The sequence below is a fragment of the Euprymna scolopes genome, chromosome 46 (genome assembly GCF_053919585.1).
Source record: "Euprymna scolopes isolate OS-2025 chromosome 46, ASM5391958v1, whole genome shotgun sequence".
NCBI classification, from domain to species: Eukaryota; Metazoa; Mollusca; class Cephalopoda; order Sepiida; family Sepiolidae; genus Euprymna; species Euprymna scolopes.
The window spans coordinates 169618088-169635244 of record NC_136527.1 but is presented as its reverse complement, the minus strand read 5'-3'; positions in this window follow the sequence as shown (position 1 = coordinate 169635244).

Sequence of the window (17157 nt, the reverse complement as noted above, 5' to 3'; positions counted from 1 at the left end):
AACTGGAAGCTGCAAAATTCTCATATTTCATATTTGAGCATTCATATATTGTTTTAATCAAATCAAGGAATGGATCGATAGCAACAAATAGGGTATTTAATCGTTAGTTACAATTGTTTCAAGACTATTTGGACAAATTCAAACCTTATATCGTTTGAAAATTTTCACAAAAACAGCCTTTCGTCAGACGTATTGAAAAAAAACATACTTTAACATTTTAATATTTTCTCATGTTTTTCCTTACAAGGAAAATAAATTCCATACAATTCAGTATGAAATACAGTATCTATTGCTATTAACCTATTCCTTGATTTTGTTAAAACAATGTATATATATATATATATATATATATATATATATATATATATATATATATATATATATATATAGTCATCATTCTTGGCCTTCGGGACAGGATCAAAGTGTAGTATCTGTTCTTCAGATGCTGCACTTCTATTTCTTGTTCTCTTTCGGTGGAGGAGAAATCCTTCACGACTGAGACAATTTTTTATTTTTGTACCTTTTCTCCACGTTAAAAAACGACCCTGGTGTCTAACTCTGTCCCGTGGGGAGGCATAATAAATAGGTATATATATAGTCATCCACATACAGTACTGTTTCGATTGAAATCCGACCGTCTGTGATACAGTCAAGGCTCCTAACCATTATGCTATCGGCGGCTGCTGATCGAGTTTTGACATCGTCCAAAATACCTAAGCTCGATTTGTTTACAAAAAGAGCATCATCGCTTATACGCCAATGGAAATTCGTGCATCACTTCTCAATATGCTCAACTCAAAATGAGGAGCATTATAGTCATCCACATACAGTACTGTTTCACAGCTCATCAGTGCGGCTAGACAGGCAACTACCTCAAGCTAGGATTGAAACCCGAGCGTCTGTGCGACAGTCAAGGCTCATAACCATTACTGTGATCGATTACATGCCGTTCACTGCAATTTAGGCAAAAATTTATGAAACAGATGCTTTATTTATGTTAAATTTTCATAGCAAAGTCTTAAATGTTTATGATTTCTGTTTTTCTTTTTTTTTTTTTTTCTATTTTTCCGGATATATTTTAATGGCTTTTCAATGTATGTCGAATTCAAACAACAAAGTCTTAAATAGTTATTATTTGTTTCTTTTATTTTTCTGGATACTTTTAATAGCTTTTCAGATGTAATGGCAAACAAAAAGTCGATTTAGATTTTTTTACATTAAAATTACGCTTTAATAAAGATAGTAACTATTTAACAATTATTGTTTCTTTATTAAGTTTCTCTTAATTTGTGATAGCTAATAAATGGGTGCTCATTATTATGTAAACTTTATTAAAGAAAGTGTTTCTCGTTTCTCCACAACCTACAATATTGAAAAGATATCACAATTAACTCAGAAAACGGTAGACGGAAACTGTTTTTGAATATATAACTAAAAACAATTAAATACCCAAAAAACAGTTTAATATTACAAAAAAATAAATACTGAAAAATCATTTTTTTTTTTTGTGCTCAGTTGTTTACCGATTCAAGCAACTTCGAATTAACTCATTTTGTTTATGATAAACATACATAATCCTTTTCTCATAAATCAGGTAAGTTTTACTGATATAACCACCTTTTTGATAAACATCTTAGTGTCAGATTGAACAATATATTTTAAGGAAGATTTTTTTAATCGGATATTCATAGAGTTTTATTCAAGTTTGTTCTAAAACATGGCGGAATCAATATTTCTATTGGATTGCAATAAAAATAAATGTTTTTAATGTTTAAGATTTTTTAACGAATGAATATTCCTGAAGTCCAAAATAAACTGCTTTTCTTTTCAGATTATTTTAAACGTTATTCAAAAAGATTTTTTAAAAGCGTAAGAAATAAATTACCTAAATAAATTAAATATTTGATTGCAATAAAAAATAAACGTATTTTAATATTTAACATAATTTTTAAGTTGTTAAATTATATCTTAGAACGTTTTTAGAAAAAAAAGAAACTTACCTTTCATTCAGGGAGTAAAATACGAGAAAAGTGTTGCTTTTTCTTTTGTGTTCAAAACAGAAAGTTTGTTTTGTTTGTTAGGATTTCTTTAGTAAATTGATACAACTTTTGTTTTGTGTGTCCACCCAATTCGTTAAGAAATAAAATATTAGATAAAATAATAGAAAAGAATCAAATTTAAAATCACGATTTAAACGTGCAATTATTTAAAAAGAAAATCAACTGCTACAGAACAAAGAACTTATGTTCATCGTAACACGGTGAAATCATTATTTCGTTCCTTGTGTAAAATGTCCGTTCCGTTTTCATACTAAGTTTAGATTATATTTGTAAATTCTTAAACCTTTTGGGGTATTTCTATTGTCAATTTTTATATTTCGTATTCAATTCATTAAAAAAAAAAAATATGAAGCTTTAAAAATCAAGTTTATTTTTTTTATATTGAACATTTCATTATTATTTGAATAAGTCGAACTACAGTTAACATCCAAAATGTTAACAGTAGTAGTCCAATTAATCCAAATAATCCTCATAAAAAAAAAAACTGGGATGAAGTAAAGAATAGATACCCCGTAGCAGACGACGCCGCCTGGCGGTGCCAGGCGCACAATTCAACTAACACCGGTGATTCGACCTTGACATTGGCACAAGCACATGGCGTCGGTTGTTTTTAAACACGTCAAATAGCAAACATGCTCGAATATTCACCAGCATTTTTTAAAAAATATATTTACAAAACCTTTGAAGATTTAAAAGAAAAAGTATATATTTACAAAACATTTTAAGACAATTCAATATTTATTCTTTAAAACATTAACTTCAGCGACAATTAATATATTTTCAAAATAATATTTTTAAATATTACATTTTTACGAATATTTGCGAGCAAGATTTTTTTTTAAATAAAAGATATTTCAATAAATGGGTGTCTTTCTGAGTGCGTGTTTAATATATTTACAGAACTTTTCAATAACTATTTTATTCTTTTTATTAAACAAAAATAGAACTTTTATAATGACATAGATATTATGGACTGTTTCGAAATTTTTAAATTGAAGTTAGTTTTATTAAAAAAAAAAAGACGAGGTGTTTTTTTTTTTTCAATTAAATTATAAACTTTATTTGAACTTTCAACAAACTTTTACAGACATAAAAATAGACTTTAAAGATATTTTATAATAATTTTAAAAAAATATATTTAACGAAAAGTTTTTTTTTATCATTTCATTGTTGAATAAAATTTCAAAGTAATAAATGGTGAAAAAAAAATATCTCGAAAAGAAAAAACACCTCGTCTTTTTTTGTTTTGTTTTAAATAAAACTTTAATTTCAAAATTTCGATGTTTGAAAAACAGTACATAATATATATTTCATTATAAAAGTTCTATTCTTGTTTGATAAAAAGAATAAAACAATAAATAATAATAAAAAAAAAACAACAGTCCATTAAGTTCAAATAAAGACTGTTTGAATAAAACTTATAAAAAAAGGTTCATTCTATACGGTTTGGGCCATTTCTTTTTTGTGCGTTTTCAATATTTATTTACAGTGCGATGTATGTCGGTGATCAGTGAAGGAGAAATCCTTTTAGGCCGAGGCAATTTTTTATGCATAATGAAATCACAAGTATAAACAATCGAGATAAAAAAAAATATATTATCTTATTCACATATCTTTTTATAACTTTTATTTTTATAAAGATGAAATGTAGTATCACAAGATAGAAATCTTTTTATAATTTTTTAAACACGCACTCAGAAAGATACCCATTTATTGAAATATCTTTTATTTAAAAAAAAAATCGGTAAATTTATACAAATACAGTGACAGCGAATTAGTAGAAAAAAATGTACCCTAACCCTAACCCTAACCCAGTTTTCAGATTCGTGTTCAGCACACCGAAACGTAACAGAATACTACGTAAAAGATTTTACTAATTCGCTGCCACGGTGTTTGTATAATCTTGCTCGCGAATATTCGTAAAAATGTAATATTTAAAAATATTATTTTGAAAATATATTAATTGTCGCTGAAGTTAATGTTTTAAAGAATAAATATTGAATTGTCTTAAAATGTTTTGTAAATATATACTTTTTCTTTTAAATCTTCAAAGGTTTTGTAAATATATTTTTAAAAAAAATGCTGGTGAATATTCGAGCATGTTTGCTATTTGACGTGTTTAAAAACAACCGACGCCATGTGCTTGTGCCAATGTCAAGGTCGAATCACCGGTGTTAGTTGAATTGTGCGCCTGGCACCGCCAGGCGGCGTCGTCTGCTACGGGGTATCTATTCTTTACTTCATCCAAATAAACATAAAACAATTCAAATAAGAGGAAGGAATTGCAAAAAAAAAAAAAAAAAAAGGGGGGGGGGGCAAAGTCAGTCAAATGACAAAAATATAGTTGGACTAAGAAATTAAGCAATGACGTCATGATTATGTAATGGCACTTGCAACTTATTGTTATCAAACTCGATTCGGTTAAATTACGATGAACATCTTCATTCATGATTTCAAAGTTAAACCTGCTAATTAGCCTGCGTGTTTTTGTAGTAAAAAAAAAAAAAAAAAAAAATCGTGCAAACCTTTTACCACTGGCAACGCCCGCTTCAGAGAGTGAAAGAAGAAAGAAGAAGAGAATGGCCACTGCGTCTATTTATAGACTAGAGATCATGGGAAGAGTATGCAAATAACTTTGGACGGTTTTGTCCTATAAAAAGCCTGTATTTGGGAGAGAGGGTGTCTTTTTTGTTTGGCAGAAGCAATTGCTGTCAGAAGTGCATTGGACTGCAGGATTGAAGAGTGAAGATTGAGTTGTGGGGTCATTGTATTTAACCACAAGCTATTCCGGCCAAGAACAGATCATGGAATCTGGGATGTTGAGATTGGGAAAAGATGTGATACCACCTTTTAGTGGAGAAGGTGATGTAGTCGGATGGATAAAGAAAGTAAAACTGGTGGCTAAGCTTCAACATGTGCCAGACCTTGCCAGTTTTATTCCACTTTTTTTGCAGGGAGATGCACTCGCTCTCTATCTTGAGATGAATAATGCAGAACAAGAAGATGCAGAACTGATAGAGATGAGACTCGTGACCGCCTTCACTGAGGGGCCTTTTGAGGCATACGAACACCTGCAACGATTCAAGTGGACAGGACAATCGGTGGATGTTTATGCTAATAAAATCAAAAGATTGGCTGGACTGGCGGGATATCTGGGAAGAGGGCTGGAACATACAGCCAAACTGGCATTCATAACTGGATTCCCAGACGATGTATCTGTGGCATTACAGCAGCTACCGAACATAGAGAGAATGGATGTCAGCAAACTGATACCGACTGCACGGCTTTTAGTCAGCAAAAGGGTCGTAGAAACTCGGATATTGGCCGCAAGTGCGCAAACTAATGAGACTAATAAGGGAAAGAAAGAATCAAACCTTCAGTGCTTTAGATGTCAAGGACCGCACCTAAAAAAAGATTGCACAGAGATCCCTAGGGCCAGGGCAACATGCTACAATTGTGGAAAATTTGGCCACATTGCGAGATATTGTCCTCAGATTCAGGGAAACGGGCAAGGGGGGAACTTCTGCGCCGCAAGCTACCCTAGCAATGAAATGAAGGCGCGATACTGGCCTCTTCCTATAATAGAAGTAGAGGTGAAGGATTCTGTAATGACTGCACTTGTCGATACTGGGTGCACCACTACTTTAATCAATTCCAAACTTTTGAAGGGATATGGAAAGAGCGGTACAGTGAAAGCAGTTGATGGGAGGAATATAGAATGTAAAGGAGCCAGACAAGTGGAGATAAAAGTCTGTGCAATGCACGTAAAGGTGAGGGCAATCTTGATGAATCACATCGTTGATGGGATCGACGTCATAATTGGAATGGACGTGATTAATGAGCTGGGAGGTGTAACTATAAAGAAAGCCAAAGTGAAGTTTGGAGATATACAATGTGCCGTGGCTGCCCATCAGCTGAATGTTTGCAAAATCGAGGATAAAGACTTTGAAGCAAACTTCGCTTCGATGGGGATAAATGGACAGTAAGATGGACATGGAAGGGAGAGCCTCCAGTATTGCAGAACAAAGTCCAATATTATAAAAAACTCTCTGGAAGGCGATAAGAAATTAGAATTCGAGAAAGAGGTGGAAAGATGTATATCGGATGGTATTCTGTTACCATGGAAAGGAGAAAGAAAAGGCGTGTTGCCATTGATGGCAGTATTTCAGGCCACAAAAGGGAAAGTTAGGCCAGTGTTCGACTTTCGTGAGTTGAACCGTTTTGTGGCGTGTCATACAGGGAGCGACATAATAGATGTATGTGATGAAAAGATAAGAAAGTGGAGACAGTTGGTAGGAGGGACCGCAATAGTGGACCTTAAGTCTGCCTACCTGCAACTACATGTGGCAAAGGAACTATGGCAGTACCAGCTGGTCTGTTATAAAGGAAAAACCTATTGCCTAACACGATTAGGATTCGGACTTAATGTCGCACCAAAGATTATGGCAGCCATTTTAAAAACAGTATTAAAGAAAGGAAGTAGGACGAAAGAGGCCACTGATTCATACATTGATGATATAATGGTAGACGTAACGAAAATATCGATACAGGAAGTTGTGGAACATTTGAAGGGGTTTGGGTTAGCAGCAAAATCTCCGGAATCCCTGGACGGAGGAACGGCACTGGGCCTTAAGCTTATGAAAAATAAGATGGGTGCACTAATGTTCAGGAGAGGTAACGAGATCCCAGAGATGGGAGGAGAAATTAGTAGGCGGGAGCTATTTTCGATCTGTGGTAAATTATTGGGGCACTATCCAATTGCTGGATGGCTGCGATTAGCATGCAGTTATGTGAAAAGAAGAGCAAATGGAATGGATTGGGAAGAAAAAGTTGATTGAAGAACCATGAAAGTGATGCAGGAGGTTCTAGCTGAGGTGAAAAAAGAAGACCCTGTTAATGGCGCTTGGCACATACCTGAAGTGAGCACAGGAGTCGTGTGGTGTGATGCAAGCAATGTTGCAACTGGCGTGGTTGTCGAGATTGGCGGTGTGGTGGCGGAAGATGCAACTTGGCTGAGGAAAAGTGATGACTTTAATCTCATTAACATAGCTGAATTAGATGCTGTTCTAAAGGGGGTCAATTTAGCTATCAAATGGAGACTGACAAATATTGAAATAAGAACTGATTCAGCCACTGTACTCAGTTGGGTGAACTCTACTGTGGAGGAGAGTGGCAGAATACGAACAAAGGGTGCCGGAGAAGTCATAATAAAGCGGAGATTAGGGATGCTTAGAGAGTTGATGTCTGAATTGAAACTGCAAATAAAAGCAGTGTTTGTGCCTTCTGAAAGAAACAAGGCAGATGCGCTAACACGGATAAAAAACAGTGGTTAATTGAGAAAGAGGAGGCGCCGATATGCTGTCTTGGAATTGGAGAAATTAAAGAGTTGCATGACATGCATCACATGGGAGTGGAGAGAACATTATATTTGGTGAGGCAAGTGGATCCGAATGTAAAACGGGAAGAAATTCAGATGATAGTAAAGAACTGTGTTCGGTGTCAATCGATCGATCCTGCCCCAACTATACATAATTCTGGGGAAATTGGAGTTTTAACGAACTGGACAAGACTAGCTATTGACATAGCACACTACCGAGGTGGAGCGTACTTATCAATAATTAATTGTGGGCCAAGTAGACTGGCGATATGGAAGGAACTGCGAGTGGAAGCCACATCGGCAGTTGCAACTGAATTAGAAAAGGTGATGCTTGAACGAGGTCTAGTAAGGGAGGTGATAATGGACAATGGCACTGTTTTTCGCTCAGAAATCTTTCAGACGATGCTAAAAAAATGGAAGATTAAAAGTTATTACAGGGCAGCCTACAGACCTGGAGGAAATGGCATTGTGGAGCGACATCATCGGACCGTGAAAGCAATAGCTGATAGAGGAAGAATACCGCCTGAAGAGGCCACATTTTGGTACAACATGTCCCCTAAGGTCGGGCAAAAAGATGACACAGTGCCACATAGAGCAATCTTTAATTACGAATGGAGGCATCCTAGAGACATGTCACCGGAAATTAATGATCAAGGACCAGCCAGAATCCAAATAGGAGAAGAAGTTTGGGTGAAACCGCCTAATGCCCGATGCACAACGCAGTGGGGAAGAGGAGTGATAACAGGAGTGCAATCTCCAAACAACTTAAGTGTCAATGGAACGCCACGACATGTTTTAGATTTAAGGCGTGTGGTCCATTTAGGTGATGAGGATGGTGGTACTGAGCCAGGGAGTGATGAAGATGAACCGGTGCCGATGCAGAGACCGCAAAGAGAACGCAATGCGCCGATCTGGACACGGGATTATGAGATGTAAATGATCTTTAATGATCATGGGGGCGTGTAGTAAAAAAAAAATAAAAAAAATAAAAAAAATCGTGCAAACCTTTTACCACTGGCAACGCCCGCTTCAGAGAGTGAAAGAAGAAAGAAGAAGAAGAGAATGGCCACTGCGTCTATTTATAGACTAGAGATCATGGGAAGAGTATGCAAATAACTTTGGACGGTTTTGTCCTATAAAAAGCCTGTATTTGGGAGAGAGGGTGTCTTTTTTGTTTGGCAGAAGCAATTGCTGTCAGAAGTGCATTGGACTGCAGGATTGAAGAGTGAAGATTGAGTTGTGGGGTCATTGTATTTAACCACAGTTTTACACAAAATCAGCATTACAGTAACGTGGAAAGTGTAGTACCTGTTTCTAATTTATTTGCTCATTTCAATCATGTTTTGCGTTATCATTATTGTAGCGATTTCAAGGGAGGCTTTACTTAAACCTGCTAATTATTAGCCTGCGTGTTTTATATAAAATCAGCATTTAACGAATGACGATGAAGGAGTAGTATCTGTTTCTAACATGTTTGCTCATTTCAATCATGTTTCGCGTTATCATCATTTCAAGAGAGACCTTATTTGTCACGGGTTGTGCTCTCCCATGCATTATGCCCCCTTTGATAGAGAAATAGCGTAATTTTGTAAAATTTCCGTGCTCCCGGGTGTGAATATGCGAGAGAATAGAAAAGTACATAAATCGATACTTAACAAACTCCTGCTCGCCGTGTAACTTACTCAAACGCTCTTTTATTTACTTTATATGTTGTTTCAGGGGAAGGTAACTCTTCTGGGACTTATATCCCTGTAATGTGAACATACGAAAAAGGAGACCCTCCATGGACTGAACCAGGGCTACCGAGAGTAAGAACAAAGCCGATGCCCATGCGTGACAGCGTGACGTTATTATTGTACCTATTTACAATGCTTTGGGACAGAGTTAGACACCAGGGTCGTTTTTTAACGTGGAGAAAAGGTACAAAAATAAAAATTGTCTCAGTCGTGAAGGATTTCTCCTCCACTGAAAGAGAATGAGAAATGGATGTGCCGCATCTGAAGAACATATACTACACTTTGCTCTTGGCCAAAGGTTCCTATCAGCAGCACTTTCGTCTACAGTTTTCAGTTTGCTGTCTAACGTGGTTTATTCTTGCGTTGTTCCAAATTGCCGGGGGAATTATCCAAAATGCCACAAAGTACATACATGTTCTTTACCTAAAGAGAAGGAGAAGTCTCAATTTGGATACGTACCATTAGAAGAAAATTTTTTATTCCAACCAAATATAGTAAAGTAAGTAATGTTATTTGTTAATAATTAAACGTGTATTTAATTAGAATTGTGTTCAAGTACTTTCATAACGTTTGATAACATTGTTGATATGAATAAAGAAAACAATACAGCATTAAACGAACAACGATAAAAGTGTAGCACCTGTTTCTAATTTGTTTGCTCATTTTAGCTATGTTTTGCGTTATCATCATTGTAGCTAGTTACAGAGAGGCTTTTTTTGTCATGGGTTGTGCCCTCCTCCCATGCATTAACGCATTCTTTGATAGAGAAGTAGTTTAATGCACCGGTTCCCGGGTGTGAATATGGTAGAGAATAAAAAAGGACACAAATCAATACTTTACAATCTACTGCTCGCCGTGTAACTTGTTTAAACGCTCTTTTATTTACCTTGTATATTGTTTCAGGGGGAGGTAACTCCGCTGGGAGTTATATTCCTTTAATTGCAAACATTGGTCGTCGCAGATACGAGAAAGGGGAAGGTAACTCTTATGGGAGTTATGTCCCTTTTATTGCAACGAATGATATATTTATACTCGTAGCAATATTGTATATTTAAATGCTCATATCTTTCGTTCTATTTGACCAGTGGCCTAAGATTAGTTGGGACACTGCTGTTATATAACTTGCATCGGTAGGAGTAACCCTCTTTATTCAATGTTTAAAATGTTAACTCTCGAATATAAACGTGAACAAACGAGACTTGGTCGGTCGGGTCATTTTGGGTCTCAACGATGATAGAAACGTAACAAAACAGGGTGTCAGAACAAGAGATTTACTAATAGTATTTTTATAGGTAAGTTATATTTTGGAATTTATATAGATTTTTTATAATCGAAGTAAGTAAAATTCCGTTGATATTCTTAAAATCTTTTTTTTAAGAAAACCGATTTAAAAAAAACAAATATTGCATAATTTGCTATTAAATCCGTTTTTTGTTTTGTTTTGTCTTTGCTCCTTTAATTGAAACAAAAATTAGGTTTTGAATTACATTTTTCAAGTAGTTATAAGCTGGTAATGATAGGTACCGCTGTGGTTTTCTAAATTTTCTCACCGACAAAAAGATGACCACATTCGATGGAAAAATGGACAAACTCGAAAATCTATTAATTGCTTCAGACATTAACGACAACAAAAGGGAAAGCTACTTTTCTTCATTATGTACTAAACTTGTAAACATTTCTTTTACAATTTTACGGAAAGGAATAGGCGTTACAACTATTACAGAAAATAAATTGCTTAATTCTAACGAATACAATTTTTTTAAAGTCATTTACCTATCATTTTGCCAGAAAAAAAAAACAAAAAAAACACTTCATCCGAAAATGTCGAATTTAAACTGCAAAGCCCGGACGTCAGTCTACACACGTACAACACTAGGCTACCACGTGCGATGTTAAAAATACTGCCCGTTCAACAGAGATATGTTCATATTCTGAAGTTACAATAAAGGCTTACAGGAAAAACTTAACACTGAACCTAAGTTCAGGACGAGGCGACGTACCGTAGACATGAAACAAAAAGAACTAAACACGCTTAACAGTAGCGATAGGTGTGTCAGAATTGGGGGGGGGGTTGACACCCCTAACAAAAAACTGCGAATAAAATTAAAAAAAAAAAACTCGTAATTTCTCTTTATAATATGGGTTGTTTATTTTCTTTAAGAAATATACTTCCACAATAAACTCTTAAAGTTGTTTAAAAAATAAAAGAAATATTATTTTTTATTTTCTCAAAAACAGTGTTTTCAAAGTGCCTTCGCGCCTTTATGCAGCCATTTTGTTTACGTAATGAAATTAATTGAATTTTACGAGTTAATTTTTTTTTCAATTTAAAAATTTATCAAAATTTTTCTATTGGTTCAATTTTTACGATATTTTCAGGTTAAATGTGAAATGTTATGCTCTTTCCAATAAAGTGAATATAATCTTCTAGACAAGCGTCTCTTTTTAATTCACCCCCCATTTTGAAATTTCTATTAAAATGAAAATAATTAATTTTCTCACCTCCAATTTATAAATCACAAATTTAAGATAAAAGATCATTAATGTAAAGCAAAACAAAAAAAAAAAAACAGTTATTTGCAAATTTACCTGTAAATTCCAAAGTTTAAAACCTTTTTTTTAACCACGTTGATTTTTTTTTTAAGTGAAACCTTTTAATATTCTTATACTGCAGAGAAAGTTTTGTTTAATTACGACAATTATTTCTATTTCATTCAATTTTATTTTTTAGATATTAAAAAATAATTCACTCCATAAAGGAGAAATAATATGTATTAAATCAAAAACCCATGTATTTCTTTGAGAAAAGACAAAAAGTCCTCGACTTGTTTTTTTTAAGGCAAAAACACACATGTAAAATGTGACTAGTTTTTACCTATGGTGACACATATTTCTTCACGCACACGGTTAGACGGCTAACATGAACGTGCAGTTTTTATGTCATTCTGTCCATCCGTATTCCCAAACAAGAACATACATCACTTCCGGCGTTTCGCTTACAACGTAACAATGGTTACCTAATAGTGGGGGTTATCAAATAGTTGTTTAAAAAATTCTTTTATTTAAAAATACATGGAATTTAAAATATAAACATGGGTAAATTCTTAACAATGAAGAATGGAATTATCCATAGTATTGTTTTATAGGTAAGTGATTTTTTGGAATTCATATATGCATGTATTTATGAGAGCAAGTTAAAATACGTTTATTTTTTAAAAATCTTTTTTAAAGAAAACCGATTTAAAAACACAAATATTGCATAATTTGCTATTAAGCCTGTTATTTTTTTTTATTTTGGTCTTTGCCCCTTTAATTGAAAAACAAGGGTTTGAATTACATTTTTCAAGTAGTTATAAGCGTTGAAAGATAGAAGGTCGAGTTATTCAATTTTTTGCCCGCATTTATAATGTCGGTATCTGACACACCTACAGTAGCGATGATAACTGCCGCACACCCAAAAATACCATAAAAATATCAATAGCTGTGGTAAAGAAAACTGCTGTAGATGTCGACAGCAAAATAGCTGCCATGAACCCTCAAATACCCGCACACGCGGTAGACAAAAAAGATGTCGGACAGCTTACTTGCCAATATTATGAATAATTTTCAACACTCAACTTGTCCAGCACAAGGTAAGAATATAAAAAAGGGTAAATGTGTCAAATAGCTGACCCTAATTGGGTTGCCAGTCTATAATAAATAAGTAGACAAAGTTCACAAAGAAAAAAGCAAGAGTGAAAAAAAAGAATGAAAAATATATGTATTTTTCATGTAATTATTTGTGTTTTTCGTGGGCATATGTAGATTGGTGATGTTTTAAACCCACGCATTTCACACACACACACACACACACACACACACACACACATATATATATATATATAATATATATATATATAATATATATATGTGTGTATATGTATGTGTGTGTGAGTTAAAAACACCAACAATCTACTCATGCACATGAATAAATAACAATAATCGCGTGAAATGAAATCAGAAGCTACCAATCACATGACGACATAAAAGGTTAAACCGGCAACACACTCTCTCTTTCTTCATAGTTCCTGCTGACAGCACATCCCTCGTCATTGGAACGTGATAAACCATCCAAGATGGCTATCTCCACATGTGATACACAAGTTTTTACCTCATCCATACATGGACGCGCGCTCCAACTACGAACTTCAACACGTATCCACTGAACACTTTTCATCGATGTTTCTACACAGAAACACTTTTAACTACTAACCACTTTCCTTTTTTACTGCGTTTTTACCCCAAACAAAGCAATTTTGATGTAGGGCTCAGTTCCACTTTGATGTAGGTTGGTTGGCTGTTTTTGTTTTACGGCATATCAACCGTTTTCAGATTATTTAATGCCGAATCCAGTGATTCAGAAATTTGTTTTAATAAAATATATATTTTTTCAAGTCGGTTTCTATTTAACCCAAAGTTGGGACCCTAACAGGTACTACCACTCCGGGTCAGAGTGGACCTGGGAGCAATGCCAATTAAGGGGTGGCTCCACACTCCCCAAAGCCCGCAAACTGGAGCCTCAATATCGGATATAGTTTAACGTCATATCCAGGACCATTTGATGTAGGGGGCTACTATCTGGGACATAATTGCAGCGATACTGTGTTGGGAGTTGAGCAGCAATATGTTTGTTAATATAACACTTGTACGTCTGTATGTCAGTACAGTAAGGGTGGCATGCATTAGAGTAGAAGGATTTCAGATATATGGGGTCTCTACTGTGTAAGGGTAGCATGCACCCGGGAAGGAATTCCAAAGTCTAGCAGTTCTGGGGACGAAACCATTAGAGTAGAAGTATTTCTGATATATGCGGAGCTCTACTGTGAAAGGGTGGGATTTTGCTGTTTGACGGGGGTATTTACGTCGAGGGTACAAAGGCTTGCAGTTCGTCAAAGCATATACCATTAAGATACTTCTTAAACGGGCAGAGGGATGCAGCATTTCCTCGGTGGGATAGAGGCTGAATCTAGCTGAAATTTAGGAACCTATTAGGTTGGCGGCTCTCCTTTGAACCCTTCTAGGAGTAAGAAACTAGTAGTAGATGCACCACCCCAAATACTCCATACATGGACGAATTGTGACCGTGTAGATTTACAGGATACATTTAGGTTTAAGTATCTTTATAGCATGGTAAAGAGAGCCTAGCTTCCTTGGAGCAGCTGTGGCAATACCCTTGATGTATCTGTTCGAGCTCAGGTTCCCTTTGAACGTTAAGCCGAAGAGTTCGAACAAATTACTTTCAGGCAATGTCTCATCAGTCACAACTATTAATGGGTGAAAAGGCTTCTTGTAATCATAAAAGAAAAGAAGCTTACTCTTGCAAGCATTGAATGTTACTATCCATTTTTGTCCCCACTACAGTCTGGAGGTCTTCCTCTACGATTTTCGACATTGACGTAGATATGTGTTCGTACATTTTCCCTACGTGCCATTATAGAGCGTGGTGTTATATACGCATTCCAAAAACAATTTTATCATGGATGTCCTTTATGATTACCACGAATAATTAAGATCGACCCTTGAGGTACAGCCCCATTTGCATCATATTGTTCGGACGACCTCGATTCCTCTCTTATGTAAAAAGGATTTAATTATGTTAAGTATTCGTCCAATGAGTCCATATGATCAGATTTTCCTGAGAAGAGCCTTGTGCCATACTCTGTCAAAAGACTTAGATATATCTAGGGCTTCCACCCTACCTTCCCTGCCTTATCTAGTAAATACGTTCAGAGATTACAGTTAAGATATCAGCAGTAAAACATATTGTTCGTCTCACTCTAAAGTGGTGGACAAGGGCTTGATCAGTTGTGGACTCATATTTTGGCGAAAAGAGGGAGGGGATTAATGTGGCAAGAATTTACTGGCCCAGTTCTTTCGTCAGAATTCTTGTAAACTGGTACTACAGAAGCAGGTTTCCAGCAGTCAGAAAAAGCAAAATTTGTTAAGGAATTTGTTAAAGAGTTTGAAGAGAACTAAAGCAATCTCAGCGGATCATTTCTTGAGAAGTAAAGCCGAAATGAGATCAGGTGCAAATGCTTTTGATTGTTGGATGTTGCTTAATATTTTTTCAGAAATCTCGACTTCCTTATTTCTATCCTTCAATGCCTTTTCTGATGATTTCTCTTAGCTGTCGCTATTTCTTTTTTTGCAAATATTTCTATAAATTTTTGTCTGTGTGTCCTGGACTTGTGTCAGATAAATCTGTGGCATGCATGGCGCTTAAGCAATGGCAGCTACGCAAGTAGAAGTAAAGAGAGGGGTTTGCTATAGAACTTCTGTGTGCTTCAATTGCCGCTTTAAATCTGTGGCATGCATGCTGCCTAAGCAATGGCAGCTGCCCAAGCTAAAGTATTTCATTGAAAAGGTAGAGTTTGCTATAGAACTTCCGTGTGGAAACATTGTTCTTCACGAAGAGAAAAGATCCTAATTAATCCTATATGTGCTTCCGGGTTGCACTTGCTAACACCACTGCATTTATATTTTCCCTCTATCGGCCCCACAACAGCAGAGTTACTATCTTTAAGAGCATATCTAGGAAAATAGACCACATCATGTCTGCAGATCACTCGGCTAACATCTACATCAGTGGTGACTTCAACGTCCATAACGTGGAATGGCTGACCCATTCAAATAAGACAGACGATGAGGGGAGGTTTCGTCATGATTTTGCCATTGCTTATGACCGCACTCAGATTGTTCAAGAACCCAACCGTGTGCACAATACACCCGGTCAATATGCAAGCTTCCTAGACCTTTTTCTCTCAACTTCCTCTGAGCTATGTTCATGTTCTGTTCATTCTCCTCTAGGATCCTCCGACCACTCCGTCATATCAGTTAAGATAAAAACGAAATGTAATAAGTCCCCAGACGTACCCCTCCACCGTACTGCATACCGATACTCTATGGCTGACTGGGATAGCTTCTGTACATTCATATCTGATTTACCTCTGCATTCCATGTTTAAAAAGGAAGTGTCCTGTATAGTATCAGATCTGACCGAATGGTTAATTGTAGATCTCTGTTCCGTCTGTCTGCTTCCCACCTGAGTACAAGTTGGATGTCTTCAAATCCAACGTTAACAAATTCTTAATGAACCGCCCCTTAAGTAAACACTTCATCAAATCTCCACACTAATGTAATGTACTTGCAATAACCCTTATCCCTGAGTGGCTTCCGGCCCTTGATACGTGGTTATCACTGTGTAAAAAAAAACAAAAAAGCGATGGTTTCCAATCAACTTTCTTATAGTACTTTGCCGTTTTGAGTAATGTCTCTTCAGCTTTATGTTGAGAGTTTAAAGTGATTTCTACCATTATCACAGCGTGATAAGCATTCCGACCTGGGCTATGGGCATTCCAAAGTATGCTGTGTTATATCGAATTCATTTCAGTTTTATTCTAATGTTCCAGTAAGGATATTTTACTTGGTATATTTTATATTTATAATCGATTTTCATAATAAAGCAAAAATAAATTCATGCATTTTCATATTTATATATTACTAGCGGGAGTTACCCAGCGTTTCTCAGGTATTTGGAGGTGTGTGTGTGTTTTAAAAAAAACGTTGTAAAAGAAAAAAGTTTTAGTCAGAAGGTAGGATTGAACCCCGAAGCCTTGACGCGAAATTGAAACGAAAGGGAAAAAGCCACATAATCATATCGGTCACGAGGGGAAAGGAATGGATAAGCGTGTTTAGTTAAGGGTTAAAAGTGAGTCAAAGAGGTTTGATTGACAGGTGGCCACTTAATGAGATCATCGCTGTAGCATTACGATGACGTGGCCGTTTTTTATTTACTGCAGGACAGCTTTTTGGTGTTTGTTTACTTTGTTTCAATGCGGAGCAGTTTTGGCTTCCCCAAGATGATGGGGGAAACCAGCTCCCCATTTAAAGGGGATTGTCCAAATTGAATAGCAATTGTCTGATATAAGGAGAAACTCCACATTGA